This window comes from Onychostruthus taczanowskii, unplaced genomic scaffold (assembly GCF_017590055.1).
Source record: "Onychostruthus taczanowskii isolate IOZ18803 unplaced genomic scaffold, ASM1759005v1 scaffold29, whole genome shotgun sequence".
In the NCBI taxonomy this organism is placed as follows: Eukaryota; Metazoa; Chordata; class Aves; order Passeriformes; family Passeridae; genus Onychostruthus; species Onychostruthus taczanowskii.
The window spans coordinates 879,752-901,959 of NW_024500239.1; positions in this window are offsets into that span (position 1 = coordinate 879,752).

Sequence of the window (22,208 nt, forward strand, 5' to 3'; positions counted from 1 at the left end):
GTTCTGATTAGACATTGGAACTGTGAGGCTGTCCGTAGGGAGTGCAATTAAAAATATCTGTACCAGCCAAACTTACCAAGTTTATTGATTTAACTTCACCAGCATAAAAATCTCTCGGCTGCAGGATATTGCATTGCATTACAGGTTAGAGCTTGTATCATTACACCAGGTTAGCTGAACACAGGCTGCATTGTTCTACCTGTGATCTGCCTGAATGACCCAGCTCCAAGGGTGACTTGAAAGCCTAGCAAAAAACACCAGATTGGTCTCAGCTACAAGATCAAACATTGCAGTCAAACATAATTTTTAAATGTGCAAATATTGCTGCAAAAGTAAGGTGATAGGAAGCATATCTAGATCAGATACTCAGGGCTTAACATTTTCTGCACTGCTCCAGGCTCCCTCAGGGTCAGAGTGTGAGGGCTTTTCTCATCAGGAAGCTGAGAGAAGCATACAGAGCTGCCCCACCTGCAAGCACATTGTAAAGCAGGGGTGTTAGAGGGTCAGACTGCTCCAGAAGCAAAGGCAGTACCCATCCCAAAAATGCACAGAGTAATCCAGATAGACAGCAAACAGATCTATTGTGATAGCTGAACCATCTGATCTGGCTAGCCTGTGTGCTATCCCTTAGGGACTGTAGATTATCTCCTCTCTAATCTCCTCTCCCCTTTCCCTAACCTGCAGATTGCTACCTGCAAACACACGCTGTTTGGTCTAGCCTTAAACTGTTAGCTGTTTGCCTCAGGGCCCTACCTTCTATTTGCTCACAAAGCCCCTGGCACATTTTGTCATGGCATAAAGAAGAGGAGAACTCATTTGATTTGCTCCTCCTTGACAGCTGCAACTTCCTCAGGTTACCTCTTTGTTAGGGAATAATAGCGCTTTTCATACCTTGGATAAATGCCGTCAATCCTCTTATAATATTACCCCACGTCTGCACATTCACTTCATCTGTTTGTCCTGGGATGCTTCCAGCTATTTTCAGTGTCTTTCTATGGACATTCAAAAGCAGGTCTTTGTCTCCTACAGCAAGATGCCTGGTGTAATGCTGAGTGGTGTCCAGCTGCACCGGTCTGGGAAGTGGCAGCTTTTTGGATTGCCAGACAGAGTGGGGGGCAGGAGGGGTCACCATAAGGTAACTACAAGCCCATTTCTCTCCTAAGTGTCCCACTGCAGAGGATGGGAAACAAGCTGCTAAAAGATCCACCCTTTCACTCCCTATTTTCAAGTCTCCTTCTCCAAGGTAGCAGCTGAGTGAAGCCACCCAGATGACAAAAGACAGCCTGCTGCCTTCACCACCAGTCCCTTGCTGCTCCCCACCACCCCCAGGGCCCAGACCACCTCCCCTGCTTTCCCCAAAAACTGGCTTCTTGCCCTTCTCTGCAGGTGAACTCTGCTGACCTGCGCTCCCCCACCACCATATCAGGCTTTTCAACAGGAATACGAAGTAGTTGAATTTGCTGCCAGGGCTGTGCAAAGCTTCAATTCACAAGTGCAAGTGCTGCCATTCCATTTGTAATAACACCCAACGCATTTCTAGAGGGAGCCATTACAGTAGCACTGAAAACTGAACAGTTTCTTCCCCCAGCACGTATGATGCACAAGAACAAAACCATCAGGAGCTGTTTGGTCACACTCCAATATTTCTTTTTCACTTCGCATTGCAGTTAAACATAGCTGAAAACCACTTTGCAGTGATACAAGCTTTTCAGAACATTTTGGTAACATCAAGAGTTACTTGCTGGTATTTGCCAAGCCCTCAATTGCATTGCCATGCAGCCAGTTAGAAAATAGTCCCACAGAAGGGTGATATTTGATGGTATAACTTTGTATAGCACAACAGAGAAGAAGAAACCACGGTGCTTTTCAAGTGAATTAATAGTGTTTTATAATGTTTTTTAAAATGGGAAAAAATGCAGGAATAAAGCAAAAAAGGAAATCAAAAGCACACCACAGTGTGCAAACCTCTCCATTCAGTCACTCCAGCAAGAACATATTTGTGTGAGTCGGAAAGTAAAGTCTGCCAAACCCTTTCCCAGGAAATTATTTCAGGGAACGCTACTGAATTCAGAATAGCAGCAGCACTGTTATTTAACTTTAACAGGGAGCTAATATTTTAGTTTGATTTTGCCCTTTGCATCTCAGAACCACCAAAAAGCAGCCATCCCTGCAAGGGGAAGGGGCAGTGCCTGACCACACACTAGAGAGCCCCGAGGGAACCTCTGGTTAACGATTCACAGGCAAATCTCTGCCCTTGGAAGAAAAGCTTTAAAATACCATTAGACCTTTACTAGAGCAGACAGTCTTTGATTAATAAGGTCTCATCCAAAAGAATGTTAGCTATTAGACCCGTTAATAACAGAGAGCAAAGATAAAAGCACAAGTATACCTGAGATGTGCCTCTGTGAGATCCTTAAGTGAAGGGAGAAAAACAATTGAGAGCTGTACAGCTGAGAGAGATACAAGTCCTGCTCCTGCTCAGACTGGAAAACAACACTTATTCTCTGTAGCAGGAATAAGAATAGGCCACAAATCATCTTCATTGCTTCATGTATCTTTCTGAATGGGAAAGAAGGCAGGGAGAAACATGCAGATACCAAAATCATCTGCTGAGAGGTTGCATGAAGCTGGCTCTTAGTGCTGAGCTGCCCTATGGCTTTCTTTTTGCTGTAGCAGCTTCCTCAAATAAATTATGGTTCTGGGCCTGTTAGATCTGAATTTATGGTTTAAAAGGCCCAGAGAACCTGAAAATGGTTCTTCAACACCATTTGACTGGGCTTCTCTCTTTGGGAGTAGAGTGCCCACAGTGATGACAGCTCAATCATCTCCTGTCACCTCTCCATCTCCCTCTGTGCTTGAGGAACACACCGTGGGGCACAGGGAGCCCTTCTCAGCCATGCTCTGACAAGGCAGATGGTAACTACTGCTTGGGCACAACCAAGTGCTCTCTTCCAGCCTTGCTTCAAGGCTATATAGTCACTCACTTGCCTGTGGACCTGTGCTTGCACATGTATTTTATTGTAACACTTCCCCAATGCAGCCCGATGGGGAAGGGGTTGCCTTTAGAGATGATGTTTCACTGACTAGAAACAGCACCAGACAAAAAAGCATCCAGAAAACCCAGATTTCAAAAAACCAAAATATACATTCAAAGACAGAATAAGAAGATATCGACTAGAAACCTAAAATCAGACCTCATTTTCTGATATTCACAGCAAAAGAGTGAATTTACATTTTTTCCTTCTTTTGAAGCTGGCAAGTGTCTCCCAGCTCTATAGTGAAGACATGAAGGTGAGGAGAAAACACAACAAGGATTAGCGTTTTGTTGTTTTCCTGTGATGCTCCAAGGCAGGATTTTTCTTATGCTACTGTATATGAAACATTATTTTAAAATGCAATTTGGGAAATTTCCATCAAAATCACCACAATTTACAGATAGAAATCAGCATATCTGTTTCATCAGGCCCTTATGAATATTTGCCTGAAGGGTTTCCTATACAATCATGACAGATGCATAACAACATTACTAAAAATGCAGCAGCTGTTACTAATGCATTTAATGTATATAATATTATGTACATAATATTATACTGTATCTATTATCAGAGAGCTGTCTCACTGCAGTGGATCATCCCTCTTTTCTCCATATAGTAAAGCATGCAAAACCCATATTAACCTCTTTTTAAAGCTCCTGGTTGCAAAAGATCTGAGATGAGAAGGAGCACTGTGAAGCCACTGAGACATTCTGTCTAATCAAAATCAGAGTGCTCTTCTTGTCTTCTTGATGGGTAATTTCTCCACAGCACTGTCATCATCTCCTTTCAGGAGAAAAGAGGATTTTTTTCACTCAGGTAAAGCTCAAAGCAAATATTGTCCTAGTCCTGTTTCTCTCTCCAGGCATGCAGTGGGTTCAATGACCCACAGGGTCCTTATGTTTCTACATGCAGCAGGTGGTTTCTTGGTGTTTCCAGACAAAAACACACTAAATGAAAGAGTCCAAATGACAATGTTTCTATGAGTGCTGAGGAGAACATCCAGGGGCCCAGAGGACCCAACCCAGCAGTGCTCTCTGCCTGTGGAGGACAATGATGAGGAAGAAAGGGCCAAAGTACTTTTAAGATGACTTACTCCCAGAGAAGAATGGCAGACAGGGAATTTAGAAGGAAAAAGTGAATATTAGTTAACAAGAGCAGAAATGGTGGTCAACAATCCTGATATTTTTATACATATTTCATATTTTAGAAAAAAAAAACCCTGTAACATTAGAACTTGAAAATCATTATGGGCAGCTGGGAGAGATGAGAGATGTGGACAATCTGGTCTGCAGGTCACCAGCAAACAGCATGGAGAAGAAATTTGAGCCTACTTCTGAACCCTGCCAGGATACAGACCATGTTTCCCTGTGCTGGCATGGCTGCTATTTTCCAGGGACAGGATCTGAGCTGGTTGCTGCACTCATTTCCTCAGTAGTTATTTTCTTGGAACTCAGCATAGTACTTCATCCTTTTTTTTTCTCCCCAATAAAAAAACATGTGATGTTATTTAACATGACATGCCAGCTTTCCCATCATTTTAATTTCTTTCAAGGAGAAGCACCCCACATGGAAATACACAATGCTACACAATAGCAGGCCAAAAGGTCTGACTGGAGAGCAGGGAACTCTTTCAGAGCATGTCTAAGAGGGTGACATGTAATTCAGGTTTTTTCTTCATTTTCTTTTATTTCCCCCTCCTTTCAAGGCTTCCAGTCAAGTGACATTTTGTTTGATATTCACATCATTTCCCAATTACAGTTCTTCTAAAATTCTTGTGAACAGCTGAATAACTCCTGGTGTGGCTTTGTTACAGCTCATTTCACTGCATTAGCTTCCACTGCCTCTCCTCTTCAGAGGCTGAACCTGGAGATGCGGTTCAAATCTCCCCCTCGCATCACTCCCTCTCCACTTTCACTTTTACTGAAGCACATCTCTCTTATCTCGAGTTCCATTTCACAACATTTCTATTATGACCAGGTTTAGTGTAATTCTCCCAGTGCATGATAGCTAAAAGAAAGGTTAAAAGGTATCCCAGAGGTATAATTGCCCCGGCAGCTCAGCACTACTTACCTGAGGCATTCCTGAGCATGCAAGGAAACTCATGGATGAGAAGGATCAAGAGCTGTAACATGACTCTTATGTTCAAGACTCTCCAGCACACTTTCACAGTTGAAGGAAAGCAGTGCATTCAGGGTAGGATATTCAGAAGCAGTAAAATAAAGGAGCAATCAACTGTTTATGCCTTTGAAAAGATAGATGCTTGTTGAACCTCTCTCCTGCAAATATTTGTATTCACTGGCAACTTCACAGATATAACACAGCCCATTGAAAGCCACTGGCAGGGCTCTCTCAGGTTAGACTGTTCACACGGGCAAGGATTTTTTATCCAGGCACAGCAGTATAAAGACTGGCCCAGAGGCCACCCCAAATAAATAAAGCACTTCTGGCCCAGCAGACCAAGTGTTTAGCAATCTGCCTTCTCTGATTTCCCTCTCCCCGTATTAAAATAGCTGTGCAAAAGCAGAGTGGAAAGTGACATGCTCAGGGAGAAGATCATGGTCATTAGTGAGTTCACTTGCACATGTAATATGGATTCTGGTGGTAACCAGCCTCAAGTCTAAGGGATTTTTCTGCTGTACAGGTGTTACATGCTGATCACTCAACCCCAGGGCTAAACCAAGGTTCTTTTGCTCAGGGTAGGCCAAATATCATCAAGAGGTAAAAACATTAAATTTTTTTTAATGGCAAACTATAGGACAAATGATAGAAAATTAATGAATATTGGTAAAAAAGTAAATACAATGCAATGTCATTTATCACAGCATAGACTTAGCCCATTGAACACAGAAAACCTTTAAAGGCATTTGATGCTATGTAATATGAGAAGAGAGTTAAAAGGAGAAAGGGAGAAAACCAGAAAGACAGTAAAGATATAAAAAGCCAGACACATAGCTATGAGCTCCTGGGTTGCAGCGATGTGAAACTCCAAGATGAAGGCAGGGTAAAAGAACAATGTGCTTGCCTTGGGGTCAGGTTTTTTAAAGCCTTGGCCCATCCTGGGCTTTCTTCCCAGGAGGGATTTCTTGTCTTTCAGCCTCTTGGGGACAGAGGTAGGTGACACTGGGGCTGCCTCCACCGTGCCATGATTGACAGACACTGGGGCTGGGGGTCTGGGGCAGGGCACCACCTCACCAGAGCAAAGCCTGACCCACTCCTGCCACTCATTCCAAGTCCCCAAGGTGTCTCAAATCAGATCACCTTTTCCAGTCTCTGACAATGAGCAGATCACTTTTGCATGCTGTGACATAATGGACACTCAGTGGGGCTGGAGGGGAGCTTCCCAAAACACATGAGGTTTATTTAAAATGACTTAATGCCTAGAAAGAGACTGAGGAAACACTTCAGTGCAGCTACCAGTGTGTGCACTTTGGGGATTTTTTCTTTTTTACTGAAGAGGTTGCAGGTAGAGCTTAAGGGGCTGCTAGGGCTCAGTAGAAAAGGCACCAGGGTGGGGAATCAGGGGCCTTCCACTGGTATCTCAGCTGCACTGCTCATGTTATGCACTTGAGAGTATCACAGTGACCCTATGCAAAGAGAATTCTGCATCCACAGGCTGGTCTCAGCACTGAAGTTAACATCATTTTTTTCACCCTTCCCTTCCTCTGTTCATACTCATAGGGAACAAATTCCTCCCTCACCCAGAACCCTCACACCTCCACCTCACACCTGTGCTTAGAGGTTGAGATGTCCTTCCTTCCTCAGTCTAGAAGCCAAGCAAAGATTATCTTAAGGTCACCTTTTCAGCAAAAGGCATATTTCTGAGAACATTCCTGACCACAGAGTACCCACCATGCTCTGCTTCTGCTGCACTGAGCCAAGAGTCTATAGATTTCCTGCTCTTAAAATACATTAATGTAATAAAAGTCAGAATTACACAGCCTGGTGTTTGTGATTTACAGTTCTGGGCCAAACACAACAAGTAAGAAATAAGAACATCCTGTGGCAACTCAAACAATCCAAGACTGTTACGCAGGAAGGTGAACTTTTTACCTGCAATGAGCTATTGTGTCCATTACAGCCAAAACAAAAGTGACAGAGAAACATCTGCAATAGCTTTTCTCTGGTTTTCATGTGAGTAGATCAACATTGCTAATGACTGGCCTTGGCAGATGTCCTGTCTAATTACCAGCTGCACTCCAACATTATCATCTAATATTAATACCACTGGAAACCCTTGTTACATTCAGTTTATCATGATGTCATGTCTGGCTTCATGTCTGTCTTCTCCAAGTCTGTACTGTTAACCTAGACCCATACCCCTCCCTGTTTCCAGACTGAGTGGGTATTCTCAGACCCTCCTTGTTGGAGGTGGTTTTTAAGAAAAACATCACAGGACAAGGAAATCACTGTCTTAGACATTCAGTGTTTGTTCCACAACCACCTTTATTCTGTCCAGAGACATTTTTTTTCATATGCACATCAGTAGTTAGTCTTTGTGCACAGTCACAACCCTGGTGACTAATTAATGAGGCTGAATTTTAACTTTAAAATATGTTCTGACCTGACCCTGGCACTGACTGAAAAACATCTGTGAAGGGCAGCACTTCAGCACTTCAGATACCTGTAGCACCTAAGAGGAGTAACCCTGAGACAAGACCTTTGCCTTTCAAGCCTATGTATCAACAGCAGAGACATGCTTTTCTGACAGCTTCAACAAGCAAAAAGGGAGAATGGTCATTTTAAATGCATTTAAATTCATTACCTTAATGACATTTCCGAAGGGAGACAAAGGACTAGTCCAATTCAGTAGAAAACTCAGGCTGAGGATACACTGTGCTGTGTGTTTGAGGCTCTACAAAAGCACCAGGAAAAGATGCATTGGAGTTCTCGCTCTGGGTCTGCATGCTCTTCTAAGGGCAATGTAGGTTCTGAATGTCACGTTGAGAGCACAGAAAATCAAGGTATTGTATTGATCTCCAAGTTAAATTTGTGGCAAACAATATGAGTTTGTTTTTTCTTGCTAGCACACTTCATCAGCCAGACACCCAGAGGAACACGCCTGCAGGGATGGCATGGGGGGAACCAGATCTTCCCTTTGAAGCAGAGATGTTTCGGCTTCCTCTTGGCACCACCTTCTAGGAAATGGCTCCTGCTTCCACAAAGATGAATATAAACTGGACATTTTCCCTAAGTTAGTCAGCTTGCTGTTGTTACCTATGAGCTGCTTTTTTTCCCCCACTCTTGCCAGACCCCAGGGGACATGAGCCCCAATTCCTTCAGCTTTGCCACCTCAGCCCCTCTTCATCCTGCTGGCAACAGCTGCTGTGGCACTGCTTCAGGAACCAGGTGCTGACAGGGGGTACAAACTGCATGACCCCACTCTGTATAAAAGGGTCACATTAGTCACAGAAAGTGCTTCCAGGAAGGCTAATGAAAGGAAATGGACCCAGACACTGATGTTCTGCATACTAAGTATCTCTTACTGCAAGGGTCTTCTCTGCTCTTCAATTAAATAATATTCAAAGGAAGTATTGGTCACAAACCTTTTCCAATATCATCCTTAATAGCTAGTAAAACAGTTACTTTGACCCCTTGGTGATGCTGCATGACCACAAAAGCAGTGGAAGAGGGAATGCTGTCATTAGGCTCAGTAAGTCAGAAAGGACTGCACATATGTGGTGGAAGTTTTCTCACAGACATCTGCTTTGAAGACTTTAGCTCCCATCCACCCCAGCTGAACTCTGGTACCTCATGACATTCACCTGCCAGAAAACCACCAGTGGTTTTTCTAGAGAGAACCTAACTTGGCAGCCAAAATTTTCATCATGTCACTAATATATACAGGTCTCCTCTTCACAGGAGGGCAAACGCAATTCCTGAGCCATCACACACAAATTTAGGCACAAGTCCAACATGAATGGAAAAATTTTCCTTTTAGCATGTCATTAAACACAACAGCAAATCTGAATCTGAATTTTATTAACCCAGTCCTAAAAGAGACTAAATTATAAATGAACATTGAATGATTCTATACTAAGAATCCTTCAAAAATCACAAACAGAGTTACTGTCTATGGAATATACATATGCATATATACAATGTCTAGCTCATCATCATCAGGATGATGAGCTTTTCCAACGCTCCTCCTTCTGCAAGTTTTGCTTTTTTTACAAGTATTTTGTTTTCTTTTTTCTCTTCAGTGCAAACGGCAAGAAATAGAGCAATTACATTTTTGAGTATTTACACTATTTTGGTTGGAGTTTTTAAAATGGATTAAGGAACATCAGAATATACATGCCACAAGCAAGGAACAGCTGAGCACTAGGACTAAATATTATCAAAGGGCATATATGCATGTGGATGTGCTTCCTCTGTTTTTTGCTTGCACAGTGTCCATAATATAAATAATAGAGAGCAAAGAGGGGAAGACAAAACAGAAATTGTTTGATATAGAACCTCACATTTGAGCTTGTCTTAGAAAACATAATACTGATTCAGAAAACAAAATGTAGAGAGGGTTTCCATAGCATTAAACCCTATTTGCTGAAGTGTGGTGCCTAGAAAAAAAAATCTCTGCCTCATAGCAAACGAGAAATAAAACATGAAGCTGGTAGAGTCTGGAAAATTCAGAGCCAAGTAAAGGTGTCAGTTGTGTAAAATTCCAATGGACTCAAATAGACACAACCCTACTGGGTCTCCAGCCAGTATATGGCAGCAGCCTGGAGCTCCAGCAGGTCCCCACCTGTGTAACAGGGCAATCCAGGTTCCTGCCATCATTCTCTCTCTCTCTCTCATGATGGCTGGTCATCTTCCATGCCTCTGGGAGACGATATCAAAATGTTTTTAACATTATTGCCTGCTGAAGTAACTTCAGGAGTTAAAAATAAAAAGAAATTCTGTTTCCAGTAAGGTATGATTTTCTTTAAGCCTCTGAGTTCAGGAGAGCAGCTGTAGTGCAAGGTGGGGATGATTGATTATTTTTTTGCAGAGCAGGTAAGAGCCCTAAACCTCTCTGGAATTACTTTAGACCCCACCACTGGTGGTTCCCATTAATTTCATTCAAGCAGATTTTTTTTTCAGATGAATGTTCTTATTGCTTCTGGGTACATTTTCTTAGGACTGGCAAATCCAGACCTTTGTGAGAAAACTTGCAAAACCAAAGCACTCACTCCCAGCTGGTTGCTTGCTCCCTTGGGATGCACATGTACACCTCCTGTCAAGAAAACCATTCTCAGTCTACCTGCAAAGGGGAATTGTTATTTTCTCACTTGAATGTTGAGAATGTTGTCACACCAGATGAGGCAACAAACCGTGCCAGATGGAGAGGTCGAGACAGCCCAGTCTCATTTGCAGGACTGCAAACCCTATCATTTTTTGTCTCCTTCAGCCCTCGAGCCCCAGCTGTGAATAATTTGTTAGTGACAGAAGATCCCACCAGTGAGAAGGGGGCAAGGTAACAGGTGGGATCAGTCATTTCACCCCCTCCCCAAGCCCAGGTGACTCTGACCAAGACCAAGTTGTTCCCAGCATGTCTCAGGTGGAGTGGGAGAGTAGATTCAGAGTAGATTTCCCTCTGAAGTTTGGGGCTCTCCCTGATCCCCTTCCCTATCCCCCAAACGAGCAGGGTGAAGGAAGCCTCTCTGCCCCCACCCCAGCATTGCAGCATCTCTCCTGCTGCTCTCAGACCACCAGTCCCTCATATTAGCCCAAGACATGAAACACCAAATGAGATCATAAAAAGCAGCAGTGTGTGTGGAGCACAGCTAAAGGTCACTGCTGCATGTGAATTCACTTTTAAAAAATAATTAATTGAACAACAGCCTGACATTTACCCTGCAAAGGGGTTTTCAAAGTTTGCTTGCTGAACCCTGATGTTCACAGGCTGCAATGTTTACTGTTGGGGGAGCAGAGGATCATTGTTATTCTACAGCAAATAAAAGAAAATGGATCAAATTCAGCTCCAAATAAAAGAGGGGGGAAAAAACCCTATAGGCAAAACTTGCATTGGATTCACTCAGCTTTGCTCTTTTTCCCTGCTTTGTTGCGTGGGATCGGTGAATACCATTAAGGCTGAATAAACATTTCCAATGCAAAAAGTAATTTCCACTGCACATAACATCTTTCCTCAGGGCTGAAGTTTCATACACACCTTTTCCTACCTCAGGAATATTTGTATTAATGCCATTTGGAGGAATGAGAGTCTGAATAATGGCCAGGAAGGGGTTTCTTTTAGGATATGGTGGAAGGAGAAATAAAAGAAAGGAAATTGTGTTCTCCTTACATCTTTCTAATTGATAGCACAGTCTCAGTGTCTCATCCCTCTGTTTCACAGATGGGCTGGGTGGCATGATCAGCATCAGCTGTGAGGGGCCAGCAGCATAAAACCATTCATTTTATGTGCTTGGCTTCTGCATGTCCATGGGCCATCAATTTCCTTCTGACTACATATGCCCTGAAAGCCCTGGAAAGAACAGGCCACAGACTCACCACTGATGACATTGTACACAGTGGTTGCTCACCCAAAAGCCTGTCCCACACAACATTCATTAAGCATTTTTTCTCACAGGGAAGATAAAATGTGAATTTTCATTGTGGCCTTGGACTAGACTCCATTTTCAAAGTGTCTGATATTTGAATGGAGAGCACCTCATCCTCTAAACAGCTTTCTATTAAAAAAAAAAAAAAGATTACCAAGTCTTTGCTCCAGTCCCACAGCAACATTGTCTAATGCTGTTTGAAAATCCACATACGACCCCCTCCTGGGCTCTACTTATGGACACACTTAATGACACCACCACCAAGAGATTGCAATAGGACCCAGGAGGCTGCACTGGTCGGGCTGCCCTTTGAAATAGCTGTGCTGCTTCCCACAGGCTGTGTTTACAACTACCTGTCCAGGGCTCATATGCCTTACTATCAGCTCTGTTATCTTGCCCCTGCTGGCAGTCAGACTCACTGCCCTGTGGTTCTTAAGTTGCCCTCTAAAGCTTCATTTAGAAAGGAGCTTGGAACAGGGGATTTCAACATGCCTTTAAAGAAATGAGCTCTTTATGTGCTGTGATACTGGTTTTAGGTTTCAGCAATGCAAATCTGAGTTTGGTGTCTGTATGTTCTTCTATCCACAGCCAAGTCTGTGATTCTCAGCATTGCAGCAACTGCAAACAAGCTTGACTCTTCTTTACATATCACAAGTCTTGCCTAATGACCTGCCATTTATTAAGACACAATTTAAAGTAAATCTCATACACTAGCACATTGTAGCACCTGGAATTAGAATGCATAGAGACGGCACGTACACATCTCCAAAATCCCCCAACATTGGTCCACAATATCAACCAAACATTTTTCTTTAAACAGTAAATGTTCTCTAACACATTTGCAATAGCTAGATTTTGTTTAATTTATCCCAATCACAACCAGCTTTCTGAGGACTCATTAATACACACAGCATCACACTGCAGACTGTGTGCAATGCAGAGATACCGAAGCCAGACTTTCAGCTCTGCTATTGCATAGACACCAGGGAGAGTAAGAAAGCTGGCTGCTGTGTCAGGGTGGTCCCTGCAGTCAGTGAGACCAACTGGGTGATTTACCTCATTAGTTTACTGCTAGCTCTGAAATTAATGGTGCAGCCATAACAGCCCAAGCTTAAGAAGCAGGTAGATTTACTGCAAGTGCATCTAGGTCAATTATTTTTAAAATAATTTTAATTTCCAGAAGGTATATTATAAAGCCAGTTAATCTTAGGGCTGGCAGCTAGATGTGGCTTGGGACCTCACATATGTCTTGGCTCTGGATCCCAGCTCTCCCTATCTACTGGACAGGGCTATTTATGCCTGACCTCTGTGACAAACACAGGTGTGCTATCCAGCCATCAGTGTCGCTCAAGAACAGCTGATGCACAGACTCAATTGGCATGTTTGCCAATACTCAGAACTAACATTTTGTAATTCCTTTATCTACACATTTCATCGGCAGTTTCTCCTGTTTACAGACTCTGATCCACATGCCATTCTAAACTTTATCAGCTCAGGAGACCTGAGCAGGCAGAAAGATGGCAAGTCAGAATTGGTGTCAAGGAAGGCAAGGAAATACACCTGGAGGAAAATAGCTTACCTGTGCCTACAGGATGTGAAGTTTGTAAAAGGCAGTTACAACTGAGAAAAGAGATCTTGGGGTGATCATTGACAGCTCTTAGGTTCCAAAAAATAGAGATTGTAAGAGACTGGGACTCTTCAACTTGCAAAGCTGAGGGATATCATACAGTGCAATATCAATATCATGACATAAATTGACAGCTAGTGGCTCTGCTGACTGCCAAACCATTGCTCACCAAATCACATACTGCAGGAACTACATGACACTCAAAAAAACTGTCTGGAAACTAACTTAAAAAAGCTGAAAGATTATTCCTTACACAGAAGGTAGTGAGCTGCTGTGACTTGCTGCCACAGGAGATTGTGGATGTCAATTGTATCAGCCAGCTAAAAAAGTAATTAAACAAATTCACAGACAATATATGAGTGATTTCTGAAAGGACTGGGCAAATCTGTGTTCTGCATCATTTTTACAGTGGAGATTTTGGATAATGGAGAACTACAAAGAGCATGGACCAATACCAGAGGAAGGGCTTACACAGTCTCCCTAAACATTCCCTCCTGTTACCATTAAAATCTGTGAGTTTTGTAATCATCTTTGAATGAGGCCAATATGCCACACAACCAGCATAAATTCCCATATATCATGAATGCAGCATGTTAGTAATGCAGTAGCTAAAGGCTGTGATGAATTAAAATCTGCTTGGTAAGTGTCGGAACCCAGAACATTCCTCTGGCTGCCCTGGATGGCTCAAGACCCTGGCAGGGGGCTCAGAGACCTTGGCACAGGGTCAAAGACCTGTGCCTTTGATTTTGACCCATGGAAAAAATTATCAGCTCTGTGTGAGGATTTACAAGCCACGAGAGTTTAAGTAGAATGATAGTTAATTTGTCACAGGGTGAAAAAGTAGAATTTTGGGGTTTTAGAACGGGGGTTCAAGAGGCAAGATGGAGGAATTTGGGTGTGTGCTGTCCTTTCTTCTCCTTCTTCTTGTCCTCCATCTTCTGCTGTGAAGGTGGCACTTTTGGATTGGTTTACAGTAAAGACAGACTGTCTAACATAGGTGATAGGTATTGGAAAATTACTGTAAATAAAATACATGTAGTTGTTAGTATAAAATGTTGACACCACCCCAGTGTGCCACGAACCAACCTGCTGGACAGACCTCAGCAGGTCAGAAAAAGAATGTTACAGATAAGGAAAAATAAACAACCTTGAAAAGCAGAACTGACGCATCTCGGCTTCTTCTTCGGTCACGAGGCTGGGAAAAAACAGACTCTTTAATACCTCAGGAGCCATTTCAGCAACACAAAACCCAAGAGGTAAGGAGGTCCACTCTCAGGCCTCAAAGACTGCAGAGAACTTCTACAATTTTGACTGGATAATCTAGTTCCATCATACATGGCACAGTGGAGTGGAACTCATTAGATCTTGAGAAAAGTCTGAATGCAAACTTTACCACGTACTGCTTGCCAAAATACAAGGAATATGCTGTTAACAGTACATTTAATCCTAACTGAATAATGTGGACCTACACTTATTTCTGTCAACATCCTAAAAATACAGCATCTTGACCTTCACATTTTAGGACAGAGACAAGGAAAACATCATTTGGGAAAGAGCCATCAATAAACTGGGATTCATTGGGACATATCAAGGTTTAATGGAGATTTTTGTTTTCTTGATTTAGAGAACTGTTTGGGAGAGCAGGATAGAGACATTCTAGAACAATGTTCCCTCTATAAGTCTCTGTAAAATATTTTATATCAGCTTTTATATCACATATTTTTATACAGCAGGAAGTGCAGGCTACAACAAAAACCCCTGCATATTCAACTTTTCCAGCAAAATGCCAAAACAACACATTAACTTATTCATCTGATTTACATTGAGTCTGTAACAGAGAATGAACAGAACTGAAGGGAAGGGCTATTTGCAGTGGCTTATTAAATCTCTCCCATGCCAGTTCTCAGTTGGAAGGGTAATTCTAGTCACAGTAAAGAACACAAACCATGCCCTGAATGGCAACTGATAATGTCAAATATAACAATGAGGGAAACATTGACCCTTGCAAGTACTGGAAGGCAGCAGTCCCAGGTTACTGATGGGAAAAGGGATGTCTGGCACCAAGACACTAACACTGCTGGTAAAACTTTCAAGAGTTTCTTGGTAACTCCACACCAAAGGGTCATGATACATTGCACTCTGCTCACTAATGCATCTCACTCTCACACTCCTGGCAGGCAGCTCAGTCTTCTGTAATTCACATAGGTAAGCTGGAAATTATTGGCTTTGGTTTTGCTATCCCAGAGACTGTGAGGGTTGCAGAAATTTTCTAGGTGCAATTTATGCATCCCAACCTACAATTTGCTACCAACTTATATCAGTAAGGAATTTTGAGGAGAGGCTGGCAAGAAAGCACACAAGCATTAAATCTCAAGAGTCAGAGCTAGAATTACCCACATAATCCATTTACAAAGCCTGTTACTCGTTGCAACACAAGTAATCACCCTTGTGATTCTGTTAAATTGGCTGGTGTGTCCCAGTCAATGTCTTGCACCTTTAGCTCTGTTTAGATTCCTATAGATTGACTTCAGTATAGAGAGTCAGAGATAGCAACAGTGACTCCTCAGCCATCTGAAATAGTAATCACGGGTACTGCCTACACATGAAGTTGTATTGATATGTAGTTCCAGAACCACTAACCTTTCACCAAGACAAAGATACCTTTTACTGCATATGAACTTATGACTTTTAGGGGTGGGGGATGTGGAGGTGGGAGGAGGCGACACAAAAATAGCAAAAAAATCCCACAAACAAAAAAACAAACCCACCAAGTCTCTTTATAATAACTTTTTTTTCATAAATTAATGATTACCTAAAACCCACTGCACCTCCTTACTATAATGATGCATTTATGTGGGAGCAATATCATAATTCCCCTTTAAGGAGTTACACAAACTCCCCTTTACTCAGCAGCCAAGTTACTTTCTGAAGAATTTCTTAGGAGATGAATGAAATAACAGGTCAAAACAGGCTGGTGCCCAGTGCCATCCTAGATAAACCCTGGAAAAGACTTACTTAGAAACCTAGACAGAAAGGATCTGTTAATATCATCAGAGCTTTTTGATGTGGTTGTGCACTGCAACATTCTGACAGCTTGCTCACTCTTTCAAAGCCTCAGCAGCAGTGAGGCTGAGCCACAACTTTCTGCTCCTTTGATCCACGGATTTTGTTGGGGGCGAGAGGTGGGAGTGAAAGAGTGTGAATTGCTAAATTAAAAGAGAGAGTTACATCTGTGATAACAGACATTTTTCATCCACAAGCCAAGGGTATTTTCACCATTTAACTTCCTTAAAGAGATTAGCTCTGATTAACAACTACTTTTAGAAGCCTGTGTTGGAACACCAGCTCCTCCCAGATTTTTTGGAGGTTATTCCTCTCCATTTCATCTACAAAAATATGAGTCATGTCTGGTGCCTGCTTCTAACCTTTTCTCCTTTCTGGATGAGAGAAGAGATCCCATAAGCCTTCATGCCCTTGGAGGTGCCCAGCTGAAACACTGGAGCACATCTCCTTCTACCGTGAAACTGAGCAAACTTCAAACTATAATAAACTTTCTGTCTATCCACCACACCACAACAGAGTAGTTAGCTGTAAGACATTCTCTTCATGCAATTCTGCCCACATGAGCTCAGAGTACTATTGCTCCCTGATACCTATGTTTCCACACATGAAGCATCCCCATTAGATGCCACTTACAAGATAGGGGCATAAATGGAGAAACAGGGAGGCTGTTCCTCTGATCCACAAAAAGATGAAGGCAGGAAGCAAGGGACTTGCACACACAAAGAAGTCAACACTGCTCCTGATCTCTGGAGATTTTTTGTTTTGGTTTGTTTTTAACAACAACTACTCAGTAGAATACAGATAAGAAGGATGCACAGTGTGTCACTGCTTCTCTGTGATCTCCTGTGCTCTGCCACCACCCACAACCTCTGGAGAAATGGGATTGCTCCGCTCTGAGTTCTGAACTACTTCAACTAAAAAGAAAAAAAAAAAAGCCTCTATGGACTATTTCCACCTATATATGACAACTGTCAATTTTATGTCATCCATAAACATGAGTGGAGTATTGGCTGCTGTAGAAATCTGTGTGATACATGGATATTATGTTAGTTCCAGTGTGCTGCACATTACCAGTTCAGAAATAATGAACTTAAAATCTGGCTCGTTTAAACAAAACTGAACTAAAGTATGAGACTATACCTGCTCCTGGTATGTCTTCCTTTGTTTTCCTATTCCTACAGGAGCTATTTCCCAGTTTGCTAACCTTCCTCTCCCCTTTTATGCCTCTTGCTTTCTGACGGACTTGTGCTAACACTTGGCAGGTTGTATGAACATGCACTTCCAGCCAAGTGAAGGAACCCCCAGGCATGATAAAGAATTTGTAAACTGCTGATTAAGGCCTGAGAGAGAAGAACATTGAGTAAAATGGACAAAGAAATTACTATTTTTGGCTTCCCACTTATAACTTTTGTTGCCAACATTCAAAGAACAAAAATCAGATTCATGGAGGTTGTCTGGGAAGGAGGAAAGGAGAGAAAAGGTGGGGGCTGTACAATAGCTAAACAGAAATGTGGACTGATGAGCACATCCATCCATCCATCCATCCCTGAACAAAGCAGAAAATGTGCATTTGAGACAAGCACCTGCACACCTGCTGACAGGTTTTGACTTCTACATCTGGACCTTGCATTGATAGAGGCAATAAAATCCAAACTATGCTTTCATACTACACCTGCACTTTCACAAAACAATGGCTGTTTTTGAATTTTGTTATTATTCCAACCCCTTTCCACCTCTGGAGAATTCCATCCAGTGTGAAACCAGAGCTGACTTTCAACTGGGTTCCTTCTCTTCATGTGAGGCCAATACACCTTATCTAGTCAAAAGCAGCTCTACCTCCAGGATTAGACACCTGATTTCATTAAGACTTCTGAAAGCTTTTAATTAAGGATCTTTCCTCTTTATAAATCCCTGCAATCACACAGTATTGAAGACACCAGGTGATTTCCTCATTTTAATTTTGTCCCCAGTGGGTTTCAGTAACTGCTCCTTCAGCTGGAAGACTTTCTGTTGAGCCCTGGCAACAATCCCCAAATCAGAGCAGTGTGGTGTATGACACATGCACTCACCTCTGGCACATAACCAGAAGGAACTGCAGCTCCAGGGCTTCAGGGCACAATAAGGAGGACAGCACCATTCAGGTCCAGTGCCTCTCTCCAGCAGACAGTGTGTCTTCTGAGGTTGTGTTACTGATCTGTAATCTGTGGAATCTCATTCAGCTGGGATTCCTGCTTCAGATGCATTAGCAGAGGGCTTTGGCCATAAACCATGGCAAGCAGGATACTGAGGGGAGGGGACACCTGATCAGGCCACAGTGGGAAGAGTGGGGTCATGGGAATTAGTAGTATGCTAATAGAACCTATATCCTATCCTATATCTGGTCAAGTTTCCATTTCTTGTTGGTCAGGACCTTTTTCTTATAAGGTCATGTTCTAAGTTTACATTTGTGACTGGACCCTGTGCCCCTATACCTGGCTGTGTTTGCCTCACCCAAGGGGTCTTTGGAATCTAGCCTCTGTACCCTGTGCCACATTTGTTATTTTCATTATTGAAGTGTTTTATTTTCCAGGCTAGATCCATTGCTCCTGTTCCTCATCTATCAGCCAGCTCCTCCCAGCTAAGTCAAAGCAGGGGGATCACAGTGGGCTTCCAAGCCCATAGTAATCACCCAAGAAGAGCAGCAAAGGGAAGGTGTGATTTCAGTTCAAACCAGTAAACATCTGATTTTAAACATGCAGAAAAGAGAGAACAAACACTGGGAAGCTAATATCAAAATAAACCTGATTTAAACCAGGATTTTTCTTTTCTTTATTTTTCTTTTAAGACGCATTTGTAATCCAGAAGAAGTTATAACACCACTCCTGACTCCTCTTATTTTCTACAGAAACAGAAAACAAAAAGCATTCTGAGGCCCAAGACAAGCAAAGTGTTAAGCCTGTTGGCCATCCCTCTGCCCTCACTTCAGGGTACTCCCACTTCCTGACTCCTTATATCCCACCAGCAAATCAGTTGCATGGAAGCAGCTGCAAAATGCCAGGGTGTGGAGAAGCAGAGCAAGGCAGAAAGAAGGGCAATGGCGCACAGAGGTGCCTTTGAAACCTTTGCTGACAGGGACTACCTAGAGAGATTGTCAAGAGACCATATTTATCCCTTGGTAAGGCAATTCCTTTGCTGCAAGTTGCATACAACCTGAAGTGAAGCTCAGAACACACAAACAGAGCTGCAATGCTGCAAATAAGTCTGTTCATCTAGAGAGTCCTTTATTGTTGCTAAGCCCCAGAGAACCCAAGAAGCTCCTTCATCTTTTTTTTTTTTTCTCCTCAGTGTCAATACGCAAAATACAGGAGCATCTTTCCTCTCCAAAGTGTGATTATCATTCACAGCTCCCCACTGATATCAAGCTGTCCTAACCCAAACTTTGAGAAATTAAACTCCTGCCTTGTATTCGTCAGGTATGATAATCCAAGATTTATAAATTTCTTATTTTCTTGAAAAAAACTCAGATCTGCCTGGACAGGAAAAAAAAACAAAACAAAACAAAAAAAAAAAAAAAAATCAAGTTTGGTGGATAAAGACAATCCTAGAGAAAAAGGTCTGTGATGGGTGAGTTTCAGCTGGGTAAAAGATCCCAGCCCCCAGGCAGAGGTCATTTTCTGCCTGTCCTGGCTGCTGCCTTGGCCCCCAGCTGGATCCTGCAGCACCCAGTGTGGATCACAGGTGGGCCAGCGAGCCACAGAGGACAGCTGGCTCTTCAAAACAATGCACCTTGCTTTGCCAAACGCATAAAATGTCACTGCTAAACTCCACAGATGAACCAAATACACACAGAGCATTGATTAACAGCCAATTAGCAAAGTAAATGACAAAGAGATTATACTCAATCTGCTTCTATGCCTGTGTGTGCAACAGCAACTGAACATGAAGGTGCCCATTTAATGACATCAACACACACAAGTGGACTAACAAAGGCTGCACCTCAACACGCCCATACGCAGCAGTTTGCCTGTTTGGATATACCTCATTTTGCAGGCCATTTATCAATAACCCTGAAAATAACTTTACCTCCCAGCATACAATTTTCATCAATAAGTATGGACAGTGACTTAATTGTCTTTTTCTAGCTGTAAAATATCGTCCACAGATCACAAACCCTCTGTAAAATACTCCACCAGAAATACGTATTAATATACTGTGACTGTTTCTACATGTATATAAGCATATTCAGTATGCAACAGAGGCTTATACTAAAAGAGGCTTCTACAGATATTTTCTGTTGTGACTGCTTGTCACACTTTATTGCACACAAAAATGGGTTTGGTGCTTGCAAAATGGACACTGTTCCCACCATATTCCTCTCAAAGAGCAGCCGCTGAATCCACGCATGTACAGTGGCCAGAAGGCAGGGGTGAATTCACAAGCAAGTGGTTTGGCTGCTAGAGGCCTGACTTGAGCAAGGGGGTCCATCAGGCAGAAATGCATTTTCAGCCACCTGTGTGCCCTGGGACCAGCTCACCAGACACCAAAGCCATGTGTCCAAGCACTTTCTGCCCTGTGCAGTTCTCAAACATCAGGCCCCTCTAAGAAGAACTGATGGAAAGGATAGTTTGGGTTTACACACACCTGGAAGACTGAAGGAGTTGAATGTTATGGTATTGAGTACATGGAGACCCACTGGAATGGAAATATTTAAGCAGCAAATGAGGTGAAAATTTGCTAGCAGCAATGAAGAGGAGCTCTGTCACTTGGCAAAGTGATGCACGTGGTACCCTTAGCAACCACCAGATGAGGCAGGCAGAGGAAGGCAGTAAGAAGGGTCTGGGATGACATGAGAAAACAACGTAGTTCTGAGTTTGTGACAGACCCAGGGATGATCTTGACCAGCCTTTCTGACACTGCCAGTGCCTGAAAAGGAATCAGACTGCAGTGGGAGCCCAAAGCAGCAGCCCTAGGGGAGACCTGTACTCATCCCTGGATAAATCAATTTAGTTTCTGAAGATTGCACACAACCTGGAGCACAGGTCTGATGTTGCAGTCAGGACTGTCTGTCTCCAAAATCCTGCAGCAGGAAACCATGCTGAGCTTAAAACCAGTCAAGCAATCTGTGCTCATCTCCACAGGTCAAGACAATATTACTACATAGAAGGGGAAAAAAAAAAAAAAAAGACATGCAATGGATTGCTTAATTTTTGGCAAACATACAGAGGACAGAAATTATCACCTGAAGTGCTGCTAGCTAAGAGGAACTGACAATCTGTCCATAGCCTGCTGCAAAGCACTCTGAAAAGCAAATGAGATTATTAACTTTCAACTGGACACCACCCCACAGTTACAAGTCAGTTGCCAGAAACAACAGTATTGAATGCAAAAAGAAGTTCCAAGCTCTGAAAATTTGTCAGGGAGTTGGTGTTTATTGTGAAGAGTCTGTCCTGTAATAGGAGAAAGGAAACTTGATGCTGATGATAAAACCACCATCAATATTAATGAAGAGAATATTTATACCAGTGCTCAGGAAACACAGTACCTTACCTTTTCAGGATAAAGGATGGGAGTGCCTTCTCAATGCTGCAGCATGGAAGAAAAATTTCAACTGTTTAAATATAAAAACCCTGAAGATCTGGTTATGACAATGCAAAATTACATCTTTCAAAGCTTCACCCTCTAAACACTTTCCTTCTAGAATGAACACTTCATTTGGTTAAAACATAAGGAAGCACAAAGAGGGAAAAAAAAAAAAAAAGCCAGTGCAAACACAAACCAAGGAAAGTTTCATAGCATGGGTACTGTACTAAATAACGAAGCAGCAATTGATACTGGATAGGCCAAAGCGTGTTTGAGACAGATTTAGAAGAGATCTACAATATAACAGATTTCTGGTAAAAAAAAAAAAAAAAAAAAAAAAAAAAAGGTGTTTTAATGTCAAGAAGAGGGTGGCTGGGATGCTGAAAG